The sequence below is a fragment of the Lissotriton helveticus genome, chromosome 7 (assembly GCF_964261635.1).
Source record: "Lissotriton helveticus chromosome 7, aLisHel1.1, whole genome shotgun sequence".
Taxonomy (NCBI): domain Eukaryota; kingdom Metazoa; phylum Chordata; class Amphibia; order Caudata; family Salamandridae; genus Lissotriton; species Lissotriton helveticus.
In genome coordinates, this window is record NC_136068.1 from 295812693 (window position 1) to 295837323 (window position 24631).

The window sequence follows — 24631 nt, forward strand, 5'->3', positions numbered from 1 at the left end:
CCAAAATTGCCATTTTTACAGAGTTTTGCTTACTCAGAAGCTTCAATTTTGACCAATTTCAGGCAGAGAAATTACTTTAAACACACTTATTTTAGTTGAAAAGGTAATAATTCACATCCAACAGTAATTTGCAGTCAAAAGATTAAATGTTAAAATTTAATCAGAATTGACCATTTTGGGAACGTTCGACAGCTCCGCGGTCATCGTTTTTTGTCCGAAAATGGATTTTTTGGACTTTACCAAAAATGATTCAAAATGTCAATTGGATCGTGCTTTGTGTTGAATAACCAGTTTTTAAACCCTCACAGTGACCAAAATTGCCATTTTTACAGAGTTTTGCTTACTCAGAAGCTTCAATTTTGACCAATTTCAGGCAGAGAAATGACTTTAAACACACTTATTTTAGTTGAAAAGGTAATAATTCACATCCAACAGTAATTTGCAGTCAAAAGATTAAATGTTAAAATTTAATCAGAATTGACCATTTAGGGAACGTTCGACAGCTCCGCGGTCATCGTTTTTCGTCCGAAAATTGATTTTTGGGACTTTACCAAAAATGATTCAAAATGTCAATTGGATCGTGCCTCATGTTGAATAACCACTTTTTAAACCCTCACAGTGACCAAAATTGCCATTTTTATAGAGTTTTGCTTACTCAGAAGCTTCAATTTTGACCAATTTCAAGCAGAGAAATGACTTTAAACACACTTATTTTAGTTGAAAAAGTAATAATTCACATCCAAAAGTAATTTGCAGTCAAAAGATTAAATGTTAACATTTCATCAGAATTGACCATTTTGGGAACGTTCGACAGCTCCGCGGTCATCGTTTTTCGTCCGAAAATTTATTTTTGGGACTTTACCAAAAATGATTCAAAATGTCAATTGGATCGTGCCTCATGTTGAATAACCACTTTTTAAACCCTCACAGTGACCAAAATTGCCATTTTTACAGAGTTTTGATTACTCAGAAGCTTCAATTTTGACCAATTTCAGGCAGAGAAATGACTTTAAACACACTTATTTTAATTGAAAAGGTAATAATTCATATCCAACAGTAATTTGCAGTCAAAAGATTAAATGTTAAAATTTCATCAGAATTGACCATTTTGGGAACGTTCGACAGCTCCGCGGTCATCGTTTTTTGTCCGAAAATTGATTTTTTGGACTTTACCAAAAATGATTCAAAATGTCAATTGGATCGTGCCTTGTGTTGAATAACCAGTTTTTAAACCCTCACAGTGACCAAAATTGCCATTTTTACAGAGTTTTGCTTACTCAGAAGCTTCAATTTTGACCAATGTCAGGCACAGAAATGACTTTAAACACACTTATTTTAGTTGAAAAGGTAATAATTCACATCCAACAGTAATTTGCAGTCAAAAGATTAAATGTTAAAATTTCATCAGAATTGACCATTTTGGGAACGTTCGACAGCTCCGCGGTCATCGTTTTTCGTCCGAAAATTGATTTTTTGGACTTTACCAAAAATGATTCAAAATGTCAATTGGATCGTGCCTTATGTTGAATAACCACTTTTTAAACCCTCACAGTGACCAAAATTGCCATTTTTACAGAGTTTTGCTTACTCAGAAGCTTCAATTTTGACCAATTTCAAGCAGAGAAATGACTTTAAACACACTTATTTTAGTTAAAAAAGTAATAATTCACATCCAACAGTAATTTGCAGTCAAAAGATTAAACGTTAAAATTTCATCAGAATTGACCATTTTGGGAACGTTCGACAGCTCCGCGGTCATCGTTTTTCGTCCGAAAATTGATTTTTTGGACTTTACCAAAAATGATTCAAAATGTCAATTGGATCGTGCCTTGTGTTGAATAACCAGTATTTAAACCCTCACAGTGACCAAAATTGCCATTTTTACAGAGTTTTGCTTACTCAGAAGCTTCAATTTTGACCAATTTCAGGCACAGAAATGACTTTAAACACACTTATTTTAGTTGAAAAGGTAATAATTCACATCCAACAGTAATTTGCAATCAAAAGATTAAATGTTAAAATTTAATCAGAATTGACCATTTTGGGAACGTTCGACAGCTCCGCAGTCATCGTTTTTCGTCCGAAAATTGATTTTTTGGACTTTACCAAAAATGATTCAAAATGTCAATTGGATCGTGCCTCATGTTGAATAACCACTTTTTAAACCCTCACAGTGACCAAAATTGCCATTTTTACAGAGTTTTGCTTACTCAGAAGCTTCAATTTTGACCAATTTCAGGCAGAGAAATGACTTTAAACACACTTATTTTAGTTGAAAAGGTAATAATTCACATCCAACAGTAATTTGCAGTCAAAAGATTAAATGTTAAAATTTCATCAGAATTGACCATTTTGGGAACGTTCGACAGCTCCGCGGTCATCGTTTTTTGTCCGAAAATGGATTTTTTGGACTTTACCAAAAATGATTCAAAATGTCAATTGGATCGTGCCTTGTGTTGAATAACCAGTTTTTAAACCCTCACAGTGACCAAAATTGCCATTTTTACAGAGTTTTGCTTACTCAGAAGCTTCAATTTTGACCAATTTCAGGCACAGAAATGACTTTAAACACACTTATTTTAGTTGAAAAGGTAATAATTCACATCCAACAGTAATTTGCAGTCAAAAGATTAAATGTTAAAATGTAATCAGAATTGACCATTTTGGGAACGTTCGACAGCTCCGCGGTCATCGTTTTTCGTCCGAAAATAGATTTTTTGGACTTTACCAAAAATGATTCAAAATGTCAATTGGATCGTGCCTCATGTTGAATAACCACTTTTTAAACCCTCACAGTGACCAAAATTGCCATTTTTACAGAGTTTTGCTTACTCAGAAGCTTCAATTTTGACCAATTTCAGGCAGAGAAATGACTTTAAACACACTTATTTTAATTGAAAAGGTAATAATTCATATCCAACAGTAATTTGCAGTCAAAAGATTAAATGTTAAAATTTCATCAGAATTGACCATTTTGGGAACGTTCGACAGCTCCGCGGTCATCGTTTTTTGTCCGAAAATTGATTTTTTGGACTTTACCAAAAATGATTCAAAATGTCAATTGGATCGTGCCTTGTGTTGAATAACCAGTTTTTAAACCCTCACAGTGACCAAAATTGCCATTTTTACAGAGTTTTGCTTACTCAGAAGCTTCAATTTTGACCAATGTCAGGCACAGAAATGACTTTAAACACACTTATTTTAGTTGAAAAGGTAATAATTCACATCCAACAGTAATTTGCAGTCAAAAGATTAAATGTTAAAATTTCATCAGAATTGACCATTTTGGGAACGTTCGACAGCTCCGCGGTCATCGTTTTTCGTCCGAAAATTGATTTTTTGGACTTTACCAAAAATGATTCAAAATGTCAATTGGATCGTGCCTTATGTTGAATAACCACTTTTTAAACCCTCACAGTGACCAAAATTGCCATTTTTACAGAGTTTTGCTTACTCAGAAGCTTCAATTTTGACCAATTTCAAGCAGAGAAATGACTTTAAACACACTTATTTTAGTTAAAAAAGTAATAATTCACATCCAACAGTAATTTGCAGTCAAAAGATTAAACGTTAAAATTTCATCAGAATTGACCATTTTGGGAACGTTCGACAGCTCCGCGGTCATCGTTTTTCGTCCGAAAATTGATTTTTTGGACTTTACCAAAAATGATTCAAAATGTCAATTGGATCGTGCCTCATGTTGAATAACCACTTTTTAAACCCTCACAGTGACCAAAATTGCCATTTTTACAGAGTTTTGATTACTCAGAAGCTTCAATTTTGACCAATTTCAGGCAGAGAAATGACTTTAAACACACTTATTTTAATTGAAAAGGTAATAATTCATATCCAACAGTAATTTGCAGTCAAAAGATTAAATGTTAAAATTTCATCAGAATTGACCATTTTGGGAACGTTCGACAGCTCCGCGGTCATCGTTTTTTGTCCGAAAATTGATTTTTTGGACTTTACCAAAAATGATTCAAAATGTCAATTGGATCGTGCCTTGTGTTGAATAACCAGTATTTAAACCCTCACAGTGACCAAAATTGCCATTTTTACAGAGTTTTGCTTACTCAGAAGCTTCAATTTTGACCAATTTCAGGCACAGAAATGACTTTAAACACACTTATTTTAGTTGAAAAGGTAATAATTCACATCCAACAGTAATTTGCAATCAAAAGATTAAATGTTAAAATTTAATCAGAATTGACCATTTTGGGAACGTTCGACAGCTCCGCAGTCATCGTTTTTCGTCCGAAAATTGATTTTTTGGACTTTACCAAAAATGATTCAAAATGTCAATTGGATCGTGCCTCATGTTGAATAACCACTTTTTAAACCCTCACAGTGACCAAAATTGCCATTTTTACAGAGTTTTGCTTACTCAGAAGCTTCAATTTTGACCAATTTCAGGCAGAGAAATGACTTTAAACACACTTATTTTAGTTGAAAAGGTAATAATTCACATCCAACAGTAATTTGCAGTCAAAAGATTAAATGTTAAAATTTCATCAGAATTGACCATTTTGGGAACGTTCGACAGCTCCGCGGTCATCGTTTTTTGTCCGAAAATGGATTTTTTGGACTTTACCAAAAATGATTCAAAATGTCAATTGGATCGTGCCTTGTGTTGAATAACCAGTTTTTAAACCCTCACAGTGACCAAAATTGCCATTTTTACAGAGTTTTGCTTACTCAGAAGCTTCAATTTTGACCAATTTCAGGCACAGAAATGACTTTAAACACACTTATTTTAGTTGAAAAGGTAATAATTCACATCCAACAGTAATTTGCAGTCAAAAGATTAAATGTTAAAATGTAATCAGAATTGACCATTTTGGGAACGTTCGACAGCTCCGCGGTCATCGTTTTTCGTCCGAAAATAGATTTTTTGGACTTTACCAAAAATGATTCAAAATGTCAATTGGATCGTGCCTCATGTTGAATAACCACTTTTTAAACCCTCACAGTGACCAAAATTGCCATTTTTACAGAGTTTTGCTTACTCAGAAGCTTCAATTTTGACCAATTTCAGGCAGAGAAATGACTTTAAACACACTTATTTTAATTGAAAATGTAATAATTCATATCCAACAGTAATTTGCAGTCAAAAGATGAAATGTTAAAATTTCATCAGAATTGACCATTTTGGGAACGTTCGACAACTCCGCGGTCATCGTTTTTTGTCCGAAAATGGATTTTTTGGACTTTACCAAAAATTATTCAAAATGTCAATTGGATCGTGCCTTGTGTTGAATAACAAGTTTTTAAACCCTCACAGTGACCAAAATTGCCATTTTTACAGAGTTTTGCTTACTCAGAAGCTTCAATTTTGACCAATTTCAGGCACAGAAATGACTTTAAACACACTTATTTTAGTTGAAAAGGTAATAATTCACATCCAACAGTAATTTGCAGTCAAAAGATTAAATGTTAAAATTTAATCAGAATTGACCATTTTGGGAACGTTCGACAGCTCCGCGGTCATCGTTTTACGTCCGAAAATTGATTTTTTGGACTTTACCAAAAATGATTCAAAATGTCAATTGGATCGTGCCTCATGTTGAATAACCACTTTTTAAACCCTAACAGTGACCAAAATTGCCATTTTTACAGAGTTTTGCTTACTCAGAAGCTTCAATTTTGACCAATTTCAAGCAGAGAAATGACTATAAACACACTTATTTTAGTTGAAAAAGTAATAATTCACATCCAACAGTAATTTGCAGTCAAAAGATTAAATGTTAAAATTTCATCAGAATTGACCATTTTGGGAACGTTCGAAAGCTCCGCGGTCATCGTTTTTTGTCCGAAAATTGATTTTTTGGACTTTACCAAAAATGATTCAAAATGTCAATTGGATCGTGCCTTGTGTTGAATAACCACTTTTTAAACCCTCACAGTGACCAAAATTGCCATTTTTACAGAGTTTTGCTTACTCAGAAGCTTCAATTTTGACCAATTTCAGGCAGAGAAATGACTATAAACACACTTATTTTAGTTGAAAAGGTAATAATTCACATCCAACAGTAATTTGCAGTCAAAAGATTAAATGTTAAAATTTCATCAGAATTGACCATTTTGGGAACGTTCGACAGCTCCGCGGTCATCGTTTTTTGTCCGAAAATGGATTTTTTGGACTTTACCAAAAATGATTCAAAATGTCAATTGGATCGTGCCTTGTGTTGAATAACCAGTTTTTAAACCCTCACAGTGACCAAAATTGCCATTTTTACAGAGTTTTGCTTACTCAGAAGCTTCAATTTTGACCAATTTCAGGCACAGAAATGACTTTAAACACACTTATTTTAGTTGAAAAGGTAATAATTCACATCCAACAGTAATTTGCAGTCAAAAGATTAAATGTTAAAATTTAATCAGAATTGACCATTTTGGGAACGTTCGACAGCTCCGCGGTCATCGTTTTTCGTCCGAAAATTGATTTTTTGGACTTTACCAAAAATGATTCAAAATGTCAATTGGATCGTGCCTCATGTTGAATAACCACTTTTTAAACCCTCACAGTGACCAAAATTGCCATTTTTACAGAGTTTTGATTACTCAGAAGCTTCAATTTTGACCAATTTCAGGCAGAGAGATGACTTTAAACACACTTATTTTGATTGAAAAGGTAATAATTCATATCCAACAGTAATTTGCAGTCAAAAGATTAAATGTTAACATTTCATCAGAATTGACCATTTTGGGAACGTTCGACAGCTCCGCGGTCATCGTTTTTCGTCCGAAAATTGATTTTTTGGACTTTACCAAAAATTATTCAAAATGTCAATTGGATCGTGCCTTGTGTTGAATAACCAGTTTTTAAACCCTCACAGTGACCAAAATTGCCATTTTTACAGAGTTTTGCTTACTCAGAAGCTTCAATTTTGACCAATATCAGGCACAGAAATGACTTTAAACACACTTATTTTAGTTGAAAAGGTAATAATTCACATCCAACAGTAATTTGCAGTCAAAAGATTAAATGTTAAAATTTAATCAGAATTGACCATTTTGGGAACGTTCGACAGCTCCGCGGTCATCATTTTTTGTCCGAAAATGGATTTTTTGGACTTTACCAAAAATGATTCAAAATGTCAATTGGATCGTGCCTTGTGTTGAATAACCAGTTTTTAAACCCTCACAGTGACCAAAATTGCCATTTTTACAGAGTTTTGCTTACTCAGAAGCTTCAATTTTGACCAATTTCAGGCACAGAAATGACTTTAAACACACTTATTTTAGTTGAAAAGGTAATAATTCACATCCAACAGTAATTTGCAGTCAAAAGATTAAATGTTAAAATTTAATCAGAATTGACCATTTTGGGAACGTTCGACAGCTCCGCGGTCATCGTTTTTCGTCCGAAAATTGATTTTTTGGACTTTACCAAAAATGATTCAAAATGTCAATTGGATCGTGCCTCATGTTGAATAACCACTTTTTAAACCCTCACAGTGACCAAAATTGCCATTTTTACAGAGTTTTGATTACTCAGAAGCTTCAATTTTGACCAATTTCAGGCAGAGAAATGACTTTAAACACACTTATTTTGATTGAAAAGGTAATAATTCATATCCAACAGTAATTTGCAGTCAAAAGATTAAATGTTAAAATTTCATCAGAATTGACCATTTTGGGAACGTTCGACAGCTCCGCGGTCATCGTTTTTTGTCCGAAAATTGATTTTTTGGACTTTACCAAAAATGATTCAAAATGTCAATTGGATCGTGCCTTGTGTTGAATAACCAGTTTTTAAACCCTCACAGTGACCAAAATTGCCATTTTTACAGAGTTTTGCTTACTCAGAAGCTTCAATTTTGACCAATTTCAGGCACAGAAATGACTTTAAACACACTTATTTTAGTTGAAAAGGTAATAATTCACATCCAACAGTAATTTGCAGTCAAAAGATTAAATGTTAAAATTTAATCAGAATTGACCATTTTGGGAACGTTCGACAGCTCCGCGGTCATCGTTTTTCGTCCGAAAATTGATTTTTGGGACTTTACCAAAAATGATTCAAAATGTCAATTGGATCGTGCCTCATGTTGAATAACCACTTTTTAAACCCTCACAGTGACCAAAATTGCCATTTTTACAGAGTTTTGCTTACTCAGAAGCTTCAATTTTGACCAATTTCAAGCAGAGAAATGACTTTAAACACACTTATTTTAGTTGAAAAAGTAATAATTCACATCCAAAAGTAATTTGCAGTCAAAAGATTAAATGTTAACATTTCATCAGAATTGACCATTTTGGGAACGTTCGACAGCTCCGCGGTCATCGTTTTTAGTCCGAAAATTGATTTTTTGGACTTTACCAAAAATGATTCAAAATGAAAATTGGATCGTGCCTCATGTTGAATAACCACTTTTTAAACCCTCACAGTGACCAAAATTGCCATTTTTACAGAGTTTTGATTACTCAGAAGCTTCAATTTTGACCAATTTCAGGCAGAGAAATGACTTTAAACACACTTATTTTAATTGAAAAGGTAATAATTCATATCCAACAGTAATTTGCAGTCAAAAGATTAAATGTTAAAATTTCATCAGAATTGACCATTTTGGGAACGTTCGACAGCTCCGCGGTCATCGTTTTTCGTCCGAAAATTGACTTTTTTGGACTTTACCAAAAATTATTCAAAATGTCAATTGGATCGTGCCTTGTGTTGAATAACCAGTTTTTAAACCCTCACAGTGACCAAAATTGCCATTTTTACAGAGTTTTGCTTACTCAGAAGCTTCAATTTTGACCAATTTCAGGCACAGAAATGACTTTAAACACACTTATTTTAGTTGAAAAGGTAATAATTCACATCCAATAGTAATTTGCAGTCAAAAGATTAAATGTTAAAATTTAATCAGAATTGACCATTTTGGGAACGTTCGACAGCTCCGCGGTCATCGTTTTTCGTCCGAAAATTGATTTTTTGGACTTTACCAAAAATGATTCAAAATGTCAATTGGATCGTGCCTCATGTTGAATAACCACTTTTTAAACCCTAACAGTGACCAAAATTGCCATTTTTACAGAGTTTTGCTTACTCAGAAGCTTCAATTTTGACCAATTTCAAGCAGAGAAATGACTTTAAACACACTTATTTTAGTTGAAAAAGTAATAATTCACATCCAAAAGTAATTTGCAGTCAAAAGATTAAATGTTAACATTTCATCAGAATTGACCATTTTGGGAACGTTCGACAGCTCCGCGGTCATCGTTTTTAGTCCGAAAATTGATTTTTTGGACTTTACCAAAAATGATTCAAAATGAAAATTGGATCGTGCCTCATGTTGAATAACCACTTTTTAAACCCTCACAGTGACCAAAATTGCCATTTTTACAGAGTTTTGATTACTCAGAAGCTTCAATTTTGACCAATTTCAGGCAGAGAAATGACTTTAAACACACTTATTTTAATTGAAAAGGTAATAATTCATATCCAACAGTAATTTGCAGTCAAAAGATTAAATGTTAAAATTTCATCAGAATTGACCATTTTGGGAACGTTCGACAGCTCCGCGGTCATCGTTTTTCGTCCGAAAATTGACTTTTTTGGACTTTACCAAAAATTATTCAAAATGTCAATTGGATCGTGCCTTGTGTTGAATAACCAGTTTTTAAACCCTCACAGTGACCAAAATTGCCATTTTTACAGAGTTTTGCTTACTCAGAAGCTTCAATTTTGACCAATTTCAGGCACAGAAATGACTTTAAACACACTTATTTTAGTTGAAAAGGTAATAATTCACATCCAACAGTAATTTGCAGTCAAAAGATTAAATGTTAAAATTTAATCAGAATTGACCATTTTGGGAACGTTCGACAGCTCCGCGGTCATCGTTTTTTGTCCGAAAATGGATTTTTTGGACTTTACCAAAAATGATTCAAAATGTCAATTGGATCGTGCCTTGTGTTGAATAACCAGTTTTTAAACCCTCACAGTGACCAAAATTGCCATTTTTACAGAGTTTTGCTTACTCAGAAGCTTCAATTTTGACCAATTTCAGGCACAGAAATGACTTTAAACACACTTATTTTAGTTGAAAAGGTAATAATTCACATCCAATAGTAATTTGCAGTCAAAAGATTAAATGTTAAAATTTAATCAGAATTGACCATTTTGGGAACGTTCGACAGCTCCGCGGTCATCGTTTTTCGTCCGAAAATTGATTTTTTGGACTTTACCAAAAATGATTCAAAATGTCAATTGGATCGTGCCTCATGTTGAATAACCACTTTTTAAACCCTAACAGTGACCAAAATTGCCATTTTTACAGAGTTTTGCTTACTCAGAAGCTTCAATTTTGACCAATTTCAGGCACAGAAATGACTTTAAACACACTTATTTTAGTTGAAAAGGTAATAATTCACATCCAACAGTAATTTGCAATCAAAAGATTAAATGTTAAAATTTAATCAGAATTGACCATTTTGGGAACGTTCGACAGCTCCGCAGTCATCGTTTTTCGTCCGAAAATTGATTTTTTGGACTTTACCAAAAATGATTCAAAATGTCAATTGGATCGTGCCTCATGTTGAATAACCACTTTTTAAACCCTCACAGTGACCAAAATTGCCATTTTTACAGAGTTTTGCTTACTCAGAAGCTTCAATTTTGACCAATTTCAGGCAGAGAAATGACTTTAAACACACTTATTTTAGTTGAAAAGGTAATAATTCACATCCAACAGTAATTTGCAGTCAAAAGATTAAATGTTAAAATTTCATCAGAATTGACCATTTTGGGAACGTTCGACAGCTCCGCGGTCATCGTTTTTTGTCCGAAAATGGATTTTTTGGACTTTACCAAAAATGATTCAAAATGTCAATTGGATCGTGCCTTGTGTTGAATAACCAGTTTTTAAACCCTCACAGTGACCAAAATTGCCATTTTTACAGAGTTTTGCTTACTCAGAAGCTTCAATTTTGACCAATTTCAGGCACAGAAATGACTTTAAACACACTTATTTTAGTTGAAAAGGTAATAATTCACATCCAACAGTAATTTGCAGTCAAAAGATTAAATGTTAAAATGTAATCAGAATTGACCATTTTGGGAACGTTCGACAGCTCCGCGGTCATCGTTTTTCGTCCGAAAATAGATTTTTTGGACTTTACCAAAAATGATTCAAAATGTCAATTGGATCGTGCCTCATGTTGAATAACCACTTTTTAAACCCTCACAGTGACCAAAATTGCCATTTTTACAGAGTTTTGCTTACTCAGAAGCTTCAATTTTGACCAATTTCAGGCAGAGAAATGACTTTAAACACACTTATTTTAATTGAAAATGTAATAATTCATATCCAACAGTAATTTGCAGTCAAAAGATGAAATGTTAAAATTTCATCAGAATTGACCATTTTGGGAACGTTCGACAACTCCGCGGTCATCGTTTTTTGTCCGAAAATGGATTTTTTGGACTTTACCAAAAATTATTCAAAATGTCAATTGGATCGTGCCTTGTGTTGAATAACAAGTTTTTAAACCCTCACAGTGACCAAAATTGCCATTTTTACAGAGTTTTGCTTACTCAGAAGCTTCAATTTTGACCAATTTCAGGCACAGAAATGACTTTAAACACACTTATTTTAGTTGAAAAGGTAATAATTCACATCCAACAGTAATTTGCAGTCAAAAGATTAAATGTTAAAATTTAATCAGAATTGACCATTTTGGGAACGTTCGACAGCTCCGCGGTCATCGTTTTACGTCCGAAAATAGATTTTTTGGACTTTACCAAAAATGATTCAAAATGTCAATTGGATCGTGCCTCATGTTGAATAACCACTTTTTAAACCCTAACAGTGACCAAAATTGCCATTTTTACAGAGTTTTGCTTACTCAGAAGCTTCAATTTTGACCAATTTCAAGCAGAGAAATGACTATAAACACACTTATTTTAGTTGAAAAAGTAATAATTCACATCCAACAGTAATTTGCAGTCAAAAGATTAAATGTTAAAATTTCATCAGAATTGACCATTTTGGGAACGTTCGAAAGCTCCGCGGTCATCGTTTTTTGTCCGAAAATTGATTTTTTGGACTTTACCAAAAATGATTCAAAATGTCAATTGGATCGTGCCTTGTGTTGAATAACCACTTTTTAAACCCTCACAGTGACCAAAATTGCCATTTTTACAGAGTTTTGCTTACTCAGAAGCTTCAATTTTGACCAATTTCAGGCAGAGAAATGACTATAAACACACTTATTTTAGTTGAAAAGGTAATAATTCACATCCAACAGTAATTTGCAGTCAAAAGATTAAATGTTAAAATTTCATCAGAATTGACCATTTTGGGAACGTTCGACAGCTCCGCGGTCATCGTTTTTTGTCCGAAAATGGATTTTTTGGACTTTACCAAAAATGATTCAAAATGTCAATTGGATCGTGCCTTGTGTTGAATAACCAGTTTTTAAACCCTCACAGTGACCAAAATTGCCATTTTTACAGAGTTTTGCTTACTCAGAAGCTTCAATTTTGACCAATTTCAGGCACAGAAATGACTTTAAACACACTTATTTTAGTTGAAAAGGTAATAATTCACATCCAACAGTAATTTGCAGTCAAAAGATTAAATGTTAAAATTTAATCAGAATTGACCATTTTGGGAACGTTCGACAGCTCCGCGGTCATCGTTTTTCGTCCGAAAATTGATTTTTTGGACTTTACCAAAAATGATTCAAAATGTCAATTGGATCGTGCCTCATGTTGAATAACCACTTTTTAAACCCTCACAGTGACCAAAATTGCCATTTTTACAGAGTTTTGATTACTCAGAAGCTTCAATTTTGACCAATTTCAGGCAGAGAGATGACTTTAAACACACTTATTTTGATTGAAAAGGTAATAATTCATATCCAACAGTAATTTGCAGTCAAAAGATTAAATGTTAACATTTCATCAGAATTGACCATTTTGGGAACGTTCGACAGCTCCGCGGTCATCGTTTTTCGTCCGAAAATTGATTTTTTGGACTTTACCAAAAATTATTCAAAATGTCAATTGGATCGTGCCTTGTGTTGAATAACCAGTTTTTAAACCCTCACAGTGACCAAAATTGCCATTTTTACAGAGTTTTGCTTACTCAGAAGCTTCAATTTTGACCAATATCAGGCACAGAAATGACTTTAAACACACTTATTTTAGTTGAAAAGGTAATAATTCACATCCAACAGTAATTTGCAGTCAAAAGATTAAATGTTAAAATTTAATCAGAATTGACCATTTTGGGAACGTTCGACAGCTCCGCGGTCATCATTTTTTGTCCGAAAATGGATTTTTTGGACTTTACCAAAAATGATTCAAAATGTCAATTGGATCGTGCCTTGTGTTGAATAACCAGTTTTTAAACCCTCACAGTGACCAAAATTGCCATTTTTACAGAGTTTTGCTTACTCAGAAGCTTCAATTTTGACCAATTTCAGGCACAGAAATGACTTTAAACACACTTATTTTAGTTGAAAAGGTAATAATTCACATCCAACAGTAATTTGCAGTCAAAAGATTAAATGTTAAAATTTAATCAGAATTGACCATTTTGGGAACGTTCGACAGCTCCGCGGTCATCGTTTTTCGTCCAAAAATTGATTTTTTGGACTTTACCAAAAATGATTCAAAATGTCAATTGGATCGTGCCTCATGTTGAATAACCACTTTTTAAACCCTCACAGTGACCAAAATTGCCATTTTTACAGAGTTTTGATTACTCAGAAGCTTCAATTTTGACCAATTTCAGGCAGAGAAATGACTTTAAACACACTTATTTTGATTGAAAAGGTAATAATTCATATCCAACAGTAATTTGCAGTCAAAAGATTAAATGTTAAAATTTCATCAGAATTGACCATTTTGGGAACGTTCGACAGCTCCGCGGTCATCGTTTTTTGTCCGAAAATTGATTTTTTGGACTTTACCAAAAATGATTCAAAATGTCAATTGGATCGTGCCTTGTGTTGAATAACCAGTTTTTAAACCCTCACAGTGACCAAAATTGCCATTTTTACAGAGTTTTGCTTACTCAGAAGCTTCAATTTTGACCAATTTCAGGCACAGAAATGACTTTAAACACACTTATTTTAGTTGAAAAGGTAATAATTCACATCCAACAGTAATTTGCAGTCAAAAGATTAAATGTTAAAATTTAATCAGAATTGACCATTTTGGGAACGTTCGACAGCTCCGCGGTCATCGTTTTTCGTCCGAAAATTGATTTTTGGGACTTTACCAAAAATGATTCAAAATGTCAATTGGATCGTGCCTCATGTTGAATAACCACTTTTTAAACCCTCACAGTGACCAAAATTGCCATTTTTACAGAGTTTTGCTTACTCAGAAGCTTCAATTTTGACCAATTTCAAGCAGAGAAATGACTTTAAACACACTTATTTTAGTTGAAAAAGTAATAATTCACATCCAAAAGTAATTTGCAGTCAAAAGATTAAATGTTAACATTTCATCAGAATTGACCATTTTGGGAACGTTCGACAGCTCCGCGGTCATCGTTTTTAGTCCGAAAATTGATTTTTTGGACTTTACCAAAAATGATTCAAAATGAAAATTGGATCGTGCCTCATGTTGAATAACCACTTTTTAAACCCTCACAGTGACCAAAATTGCCATTTTTACAGAGTTTTGATTACTCAGAAGCTTCAATTTTGACCAATTTCAGGCAGAGAAATGACTTTAAACACACTTATTTTAATTGAAAAGGTAATAATTCATATCCAACAGTAATTTGCAGTCAAAAGATTAAATGTTAAAATTTCATCAGAATTGACCATTTTGGGAACGTTCGACAGCTCCGCGGTCATCGTTTTTCGTCCGAAAATTGACTTTTTTGGACTTTACCAAAAATTATTCAAAATGTCAATTGGATCGTGCCTTGTGTTGAATAACCAGTTTTTAAACCCTCACAGTGACCAAAATTGCCATTTTTACAGAGTTTTGCTTACTCAGAAGCTTCAATTTTGACCAATTTCAGGCACAGAAATGACTTTAAACACACTTATTTTAGTTGAAAAGGTAATAATTCACATCCAACAGTAATTTGCAGTCAAAAGATTAAATGTTAAAATTTAATCAGAATTGACCATTTTGGGAACGTTCGACAGCTCCGCGGTCATCGTTTTTTGTCCGAAAATGGATTTTTTGGACTTTACCAAAAATGATTCAAAATGTCAATTGGATCGTGCCTTGTGTTGAATAACCAGTTTTTAAACCCTCACAGTGACCAAAATTGCCATTTTTACAGAGTTTTGCTTACTCAGAAGCTTCAATTTTGACCAATTTCAGGCACAGAAATGACTTTAAACACACTTATTTTAGTTGAAAAGGTAATAATTCACATCCAATAGTAATTTGCAGTCAAAAGATTAAATGTTAAAATTTAATCAGAATTGACCATTTTGGGAACGTTCGACAGCTCCGCGGTCATCGTTTTTCGTCCGAAAATTGATTTTTTGGACTTTACCAAAAATGATTCAAAATGTCAATTGGATCGTGCCTCATGTTGAATAACCACTTTTTAAACCCTAACAGTGACCAAAATTGCCATTTTTACAGAGTTTTGCTTACTCAGAAGCTTCAATTTTGACCAATTTCAAGCAGAGAAATGACTTTAAACACACTTATTTTAGTTGAAAAAGTAATAATTCACATCCAAAAGTAATTTGCAGTCAAAAGATTAAATGTTAACATTTCATCAGAATTGACCATTTTGGGAACGTTCGACAGCTCCGCGGTCATCGTTTTTAGTCCGAAAATTGATTTTTTGGACTTTACCAAAAATGATTCAAAATGAAAATTGGATCGTGCCTCATGTTGAATAACCACTTTTTAAACCCTCACAGTGACCAAAATTGCCATTTTTACAGAGTTTTGATTACTCAGAAGCTTCAATTTTGACCAATTTCAGGCAGAGAAATGACTTTAAACACACTTATTTTAATTGAAAAGGTAATAATTCATATCCAACAGTAATTTGCAGTCAAAAGATTAAATGTTAAAATTTCATCAGAATTGACCATTTTGGGAACGTTCGACAGCTCCGCGGTCATCGTTTTTCGTCCGAAAATTGACTTTTTTGGACTTTACCAAAAATTATTCAAAATGTCAATTGGATCGTGCCTTGTGTTGAATAACCAGTTTTTAAACCCTCACAGTGACCAAAATTGCCATTTTTACAGAGTTTTGCTTACTCAGAAGCTTCAATTTTGACCAATTTCAGGCACAGAAATGACTTTAAACACACTTATTTTAGTTGAAAAGGTAATAATTCACATCCAACAGTAATTTGCAGTCAAAAGATTAAATGTTAAAATTTAATCAGAATTGACCATTTTGGGAACGTTCGACAGCTCCGCGGTCATCGTTTTTTGTCCGAAAATGGATTTTTTGGACTTTACCAAAAATGATTCAAAATGTCAATTGGATCGTGCCTTGTGTTGAATAACCAGTTTTTAAACCCTCACAGTGACCAAAATTGCCATTTTTACAGAGTTTTGCTTACTCAGAAGCTTCAATTTTGACCAATTTCAGGCACAGAAATGACTTTAAACACACTTATTTTAGTTGAAAAGGTAATAATTCACATCCAATAGTAATTTGCAGTCAAAAGATTAAATGTTAAAATTTAATCAGAATTGACCATTTTGGGAACGTTCGACAGCTCCGCGGTCATCGTTTTTCGTCCGAAAATTGATTTTTTGGACTTTACCAAAAATGATTCAAAATGTCAATTGGATCGTGCCTCATGTTGAATAACCACTTTTTAAACCCTAACAGTGACCAAAATTGCCATTTTTACAGAGTTTTGCTTACTCAGAAGCTTCAATTTTGACCAATTTCAAGCAGAGAAATGACTTTAAACACACTTATTTTAGTTGAAAAAGTAATAATTCACATCCAAAAGTAATTTGCAGTCAAAAGATTAAATGTTAACATTTCATCAGAATTGACCATTTTGGGAACGTTCGACAGCTCCGCGGTCATCGTTTTTAGTCCGAAAATTGATTTTTTGGACTTTACCAAAAATGATTCAAAATGAAAATTGGATCGTGCCTCATGTTGAATAACCACTTTTTAAACCCTCACAGTGACCAAAATTGCCATTTTTACAGAGTTTTGATTACTCAGAAGCTTCAATTTTGACCAATTTCAGGCAGAGAAATGACTTTAAACACACTTATTTTAATTGAAAAGGTAATAATTCATATCCAACAGTAATTTGCAGTCAAAAGATTAAATGTTAAAATTTCATCAGAATTGACCATTTTGGGAACGTTCGACAGCTCCGCGGTCATCGTTTTTCGTCCGAAAATTGACTTTTTTGGACTTTACCAAAAATTATTCAAAATGTCAATTGGATCGTGCCTTGTGTTGAATAACCAGTTTTTAAACCCTCACAGTGACCAAAATTGCCATTTTTACAGAGTTTTGCTTACTCAGAAGCTTCAATTTTGACCAATTTCAGGCACAGAAATGACTTTAAACACACTTATTTTAGTTGAAAAGGTAATAATTCACATCCAACAGTAATTTGCAGTCAAAAGATTAAATGTTAAAATTTAATCAGAATTGACCATTTTGGGAACGTTCGACAGCTCCGCGGTCATCGTTTTTTGTCCGAAAATGGATTTTTTGGACTTTACCAAAAATGATTCAAAATGTCAATTGGATCGTGCCTTGTGTTGAATAACCAGTTTTTAAACCCTCACAGTGACCAAAATTGCCATTTTTACAGAGTTTTGCTTACTCAGAAGCTTCAATTTTGACCAATTTCAGGCACAGAAATGACTTTAAACACACTTATTTTAGTTGAAAAGGTAATAATTCACATCCAATAGTAATTTGCAGTCAAAAGATTAAATGTTAAAATTTAATCAGAATTGACCATTTTGGGAACGTTCGACAGCTCCGCGGTCATCGTTTTTCGTCCGAAAATTGATTTTTTGGACTTTACCAAAAATGATTCAAAATGTCAATTGGATCGTGCCTCATGTTGAATAACCACTTTTTAAACCCTAACAGTGACCAAAATTGCCATTTTTACAGAGTTTTGCTTACTCAGAAGCTTCAATTTTGACCAATTTCAAGCAGAGAAATGACTTTAAACACACTTATTTTAGTTGAAAAAGTAATAATTCACATCCAACAGTAATTTGCAGTCAAAAGATTAAATGTTAAAATTTCATCAGAATTGACCATTTTGGGAACGTTCGAAAGCTCCGCGGTCATCGTTTTTTGTCCGAAAATTGATTTTTTGGACTTTACCAAAAATGATTCAAAATGTCAATTGGATCGTGCCTTGTGTTGAATAACCACTTTTTAAACCCTCACAGTGACCAAAATTGCCATTTTTACAGAGTTTTGCTTACTCAGAAGCTTCAATTTTGACCAATTTCAGGCAGAGAAATGACTTTAAACACACTTATTTTAGTTGAAAAGGTAATAATTCACATCCAACAGTAATTTGCAGTCAAAAGATTAAATGTTAAAATTTCATCAGAATTGACCATTTTGGGAACGTTCGACAGCTCCGCGGTCATCGTTTTTTGTCCGAAAATGGATTTTTTGGACTTTACCAAAAATGATTCAAAATGTCAATTGGATCGTGCCTTGTGTTGAATAACCAGTTTTTAAACCCTCACAGTGACCAAAATTGCCATTTTTACAGAGTTTTGCTTACTCAGAAGCTTCAATTTTGACCAATTTCAGGCACAGAAATGACTTTAAACACACTTATTTTAGTTGAAAAGGTAATAATTCACATCCAACAGTAATTTGCAGTCAAAAGATTAAATGTTAAAATTTAATCAGAATTGACCATTTTGGGAACGTTCGACAGCTCCGCGGTCATCGTTTTTCGTCCGAAAATTGATTTTTTGGACTTTACCAAAAATGATTCAAAATGTCAATTGGATCGTGCCTCATGTTGAATAACCACTTTTTAAACCCTCACAGTGACCAAAATTGCCATTTTTACAGAGTTTTGATTACTCAGAAGCTTCAATTTTGACCAATTTCAGGCAGAGAAATGACTTTAAACACACTTATTTTAATTGAAAAGGTAATAATTCATATCCAACAGTAATTTGCAGTCAAAAGATTAAATGTTAAAATTTCATCAGAATTGACCATTTTGGGAACGTTCGACAGCTCCGCGGTCATCGTTTTTCGTCCGAAAATTGATTTTTTGGACTTTACCAAAAATGATTCAAAATGTCAATTGGATCGTGCCTCGTGTTGAATAACCAGTTTTTAAACCCTCACAGTGACCAAAATTGCCATTTTTACAGAGTTTTGCTTACTCAGAAGCTTCAATTTTGACCAATTTCAGGCACAGAAATGACTTTAAACACACTTATTTTAGTTGAAAAGGTAATAATTCACATCCAACAGTAATTTGCAGTCAAAAGATTAAATGTTAAAATTTAATCAGAATTGACCATTTTGGGAACGTTCGACAGCTCCGCGGTCATCGTTTTTCGTCTGAAAATTGATTTTTGGGACTTTACCAAAAATGATTCAAAATGTCAATTGGATCGTGCCTCATGTTGAATAACCACTTTTTAAACCCTCACAGTGACCAAAATTGCCATTTTTACAGAGTTTTGCTTACTCAGAAGCTTCAATTTTGACCAATTTCAAGCAGAGAAATGACTTTAAACACACTTATTTTAGTTGAAAAAGTAATAATTCACATCCAACAGTAATTTGCAGTCAAAAGATTAAACGTTAAAATTTCATCAGAATTGACCATTTTGGGAACGTTCGACAGCTCCGCGGTCATCGTTTTTCGTCCGAAAATTGATTTTTTGGACTTTACCAAAAATGATTCAAAATGTCAATTGGATCGTGCCTCATGTTGAATAACCACTTTTTAAACCCTCACAGTGACCAAAATTGCCATTTTTACAGAGTTTTGATTACTCAGAAGCTTCAATTTTGACCAATTTCAGGCAGAGAAATGACTTTAAACACACTTATTTTAATTGAAAAGGTAATAATTCATATCCAACAGTAATTTGCAGTCAAAAGATTAAATGTTAAAATTTCATCAGAATTGACCATTTTGGGAACGTTCGACAGCTCCGCGGTCATCGTTTTTTGTCCGAAAATTGATTTTTTGGACTTTACCAAAAATGATTCAAAATGTCAATTGGATCGTGCCTTGTGTTGAATAACCAGTTTTTAAACCCTCACAGTGACCAAAATTGCCATTTTTACAGAGTTTTGCTTACTCAGAAGCTTCAATTTTGACCAATTTCAGGCACAGAAATGACTTTAAACACACTTATTTTAGTTGAAAAGGTAATAATTCACATCCAACAGTAATTTGCAGTCAAAAGATTAAATGTTAAAATTTAATCAGAATTGACCATTTTGGGAACGTTTGACAGCTCCGCGGTCATCGTTTTTCGTCTGAAAATTGATTTTTGGGACTTTACCAAAAATGATTCAAAATGTCAATTGGATCGTGCCTCATGTTGAATAACCACTTTTTAAACCCTCACAGTGACCAAAATTGCCATTTTTACAGAGTTTTGCTTACTCAGAAGCTTCAATTTTGACCAATTTCAAGCAGAGAAATGACTTTAAACACACTTATTTTAGTTGAAAAAGTAATAATTCACATCCAACAGTAATTTGCAGTCAAAAGATTAAATGTTAAAATTTCATCAGAATTGACCATTTTGGGAACGTTCGACAGCTCCGCGGTCATCGTTTTTCGTCCGAAAATTGATTTTTTGGACTTTACCAAAAATGATTCAAAATGTCAATTGGATCGTGCCTCATGTTGAATAACCACTTTTTAAACCCTCACAGTGACCAAAATTGCCATTTTTACAGAGTTTTGATTACTCAGAAGCTTCAATTTTGACCAATTTCAGGCAGAGAAATGACTTTAAACACACTTATTTTAATTGAAAAGGTAATAATTCATATCCAACAGTAATTTGCAGTCAAAAGATTAAATGTTAAAATTTCATCAGAATTGACCATTTTGGGAACGTTCGACAGCTCCGCGCTCATCGTTTTTTGTCAGAAAATTGATTTTTTGGACTTTACCAAAAATGATTCAAAATGTCAATTGGATCGTGCCTTGTGTTGAATAACCAGTTTTTAAACCCTCACAGTGACCAAAATTGCCATTTTTACAGAGTTTTGCTTACTCAGAAGCTTCAATTTTGACCAATTTCAGGCACAGAAATGACTTTAAACACACTTATTTTAGTTGAAAAGGTAATAATTCACATCCAACAGTAATTTGCAGTCAAAAGATTAAATGTTAAAATTTAATCAGAATTGACCATTTTGGGAACGTTCGACAGCTCCGCGGTCATCGTTTTTCGTCCGAAAATTGATTTTTGGGACTTTACCAAAAATGATTCAAAATGTCAATTGGATCGTGCCTCATGTTGAATAACCACTTTTTAAACCCTCACAGTGACCAAAATTGCCATTTTTACAGAGTTTTGCTTACTCAGAAGCTTCAATTTTGACCAATTTCAAGCAGAGAAATGACTTTAAACACACTTATTTTAGTTGAAAAAGTAATAATTCACATCCAAAAGTAATTTGCAGTCAAAAGATTAAATGTTAACATTTCATCAGAATTGACCATTTTGGGAACGTTCGACAGCTCCGCGGTCATCGTTTTTCGTCCGAAAATTGATTTTTTGGACTTTACCAAAAATGATTCAAAATGTCAATTGGATCGTGCCTCATGTTGAATAACCACTTTTTAAACCCTCACAGTGACCAAAATTGCCATTTTTACAGAGTTTTGATTACTCAGAAGCTTCAATTTTGACCAATTTCAGGCAGAGAAATGACTTTAAACACACTTATTTTAATTGAAAAGGTAATAATTCATATCCAACAGTAATTTGCAGTCAAAAGATTAAATGTTAAAATTTCATCAGAATTGACCATTTTGGGAACGTTCGACAGCTCCGCGGTCATCGTTTTTTGTCCGAAAATTGATTTTTTTGACTTTACCAAAAATGATTCAAAATGTCAATTGGATCGTGCCTTGTGTTGAATAACCAGTTTTTAAACCCTCACAGTGACCAAAATTGCCATTTTTACAGAGTTTTGCTTACTCAGAAGCTTCAATTTTGACCAATTTCAGGCACAGAAATGACTTTAAACACACTTATTTTAGTTGAAAAGGTAATAATTCACATCCAACAGTAATTTGCAGTCAAAAGATTAAATGTTAAAATTTAATCAGAATTGACCATTTTGGGAACGTTCGACAGCTCCGCGGTCATCGTTTTTCGTCCGAAAATTGATTTTTTGGACTTTACCAAAAATGATTCAAAATGTCAATTGGATCGTGCCTTATGTTGAATAACCACTTTTTAAACCCTCACAGTGACCAAAATTGCCATTTTTACAGAGTTTTGCTTACTCAGAAGCTTCAATTTTGACCAATTTCAGGCAGAGAAATTACTTTAAACACACTTATTTTAGTTGAAAAAGTAATAATTCATATCCAACAGTAATTTGCAGTCAAAAGATTAAATGTTAAAATTTCCTCAGAATTGACCATTTTGGGAACGTTCGACAGCTCCGCGGTCATCGTTTTTTGTCCGAAAATTGATTTTTTGGACTTTACCAAAAATGATTCAAAATGTCAATTGGATCATGCCTTATGTTGAATAACCACTTTTTAAACCCTCACAGTGACCAAAATTGCCATTTTTACAGAGTTTTGCTTACTCAGAAGCTTCAATTTTGACCAATTTCAAGCAGAGAAATGACTTTAAACACACTTATTTTAGTTGAAAAAGTAATAATTCACATCCAACAGTAATTTGCAGTCAAAAGATTAAACGTTAAAATTTCATCAGAATTGACCATTTTGGGAACGTTCGACAGCTCCGCGGTCATCGTTTTTCGTCCGAAAATTGATTTTTTGGACTTTACCAAAAATGATTCAAAATGTCAATTGGATCATGCCTCATGTTGAATAACCACTTTTTAAACCCTCACAGTGACCAAAATTGCCATTTTTACAGAGTTTTGCTTACTCAGAAGCTTCAATTTTGACCAATTTCAGGCAGAGAAATTACTTTAAACACACTTATTTTAGTTGAAAAAGTAATAATTCATATCCAACAGTAATTTGCAGTCAAAAGATTAAATGTTAAAATTTCATCAGAATTGACCATTTTGGGAATGTTCGACAGCTCCGCGGTCATCGTTTTTTGTCCGAAAATTGATTTTTTGGACTTTACCAAAAATGATTCAAAATGTCAATTGGATCGTGCCTCATGTTGAATAACCACTTTTTAATCCCTCACAGTGACCAAAATTGCCATTTTTACAGAGTTTTGCTTACTCAGAAGCTTCAATTTTGACCAATTTCAGGCACAGAAATGACTTTAAACACACTTATTTTAGTTGAAAAGGTAATAATTCACATCCAACAGTAATTTGCAGTCAAAAGATTAAATGTTAAAATTTAATCAGAATTGACCATTTTGGGAACGTTCGACAGCTCCGCGGTCATCGTTTTTCGTCCGAAAATTGATTTTTTGGACTTTACCAAAAATGATTCAAAATGTCAATTGGATCGTGCCTTATGTTGAATAACCACTTTTTAAACCCTCACAGTGACCAAAATTGCCATTTTTACAGAGTTTTGCTTACTCAGAAGCTTCAATTTTGACCAATTTCAAGCAGAGAAATGACTTTAAACACACTTATTTTAGTTGAAAAAGTAATAATTCACATCCAACAGTAATTTGCAGTCAAAAGATTAAACGTTAAAATTTCATCAGAATTGACCATTTTGGGAACGTTCGACAGCTCCGCGGTCATCGTTTTTCGTCCGAAAATTGATTTTTTGGACTTTACCAAAAATGATTCAAAATGTCAATTGGATCGTGCCTCATGTTGAATAACCACTTTTTAAACCCTCACAGTGACCAAAATTGCCATTTTTACAGAGTTTTGATTACTCAGAAGCTTCAATTTTGACCAATTTCAGGCAGAGAAATGACTTTAAACACACTTATTTTAATTGAAAAGGTAATAATTCATATCCAACAGTAATTTGCAGTCAAAAGATTAAATGTTAAAATTTCATCAGAATTGACCATTTTGGGAACGTTCGACAGCTCCGCGGTCATCGTTTTTTGTCCGAAAATTGATTTTTTGGACTTTACCAAAAATAATTCAAAATGTCAATTGGATCGTGCCTTGTGTTGAATAACCAGTTTTTAAACCCTCACAGTGACCAAAATTGCCATTTTTACAGAGTTTTGCTTACTCAGAAGCTTCAATTTTGACCAATTTCAGGCACAGAAATGACTTTAAACACACTTATTTTAGTTGAAAAGGTAATAATTCACATCCAACAGTAATTTGCAGTCAAAAGATTAAATGTTAAAATTTAATCAGAATTGACCATTTTGGGAACGTTCGACAGCTCCGCGGTCATCGTTTTTCGTCTGAAAATTGATTTTTGGGACTTTACCAAAAATGATTCAAAATGTCAATTGGATCGTGCCTCATGTTGAATAACCACTTTTTAAACCCTCACAGTGACCAAAATTGCCATTTTTACAGAGTTTTGCTTACTCAGAAGCTTCAATTTTGACCAAT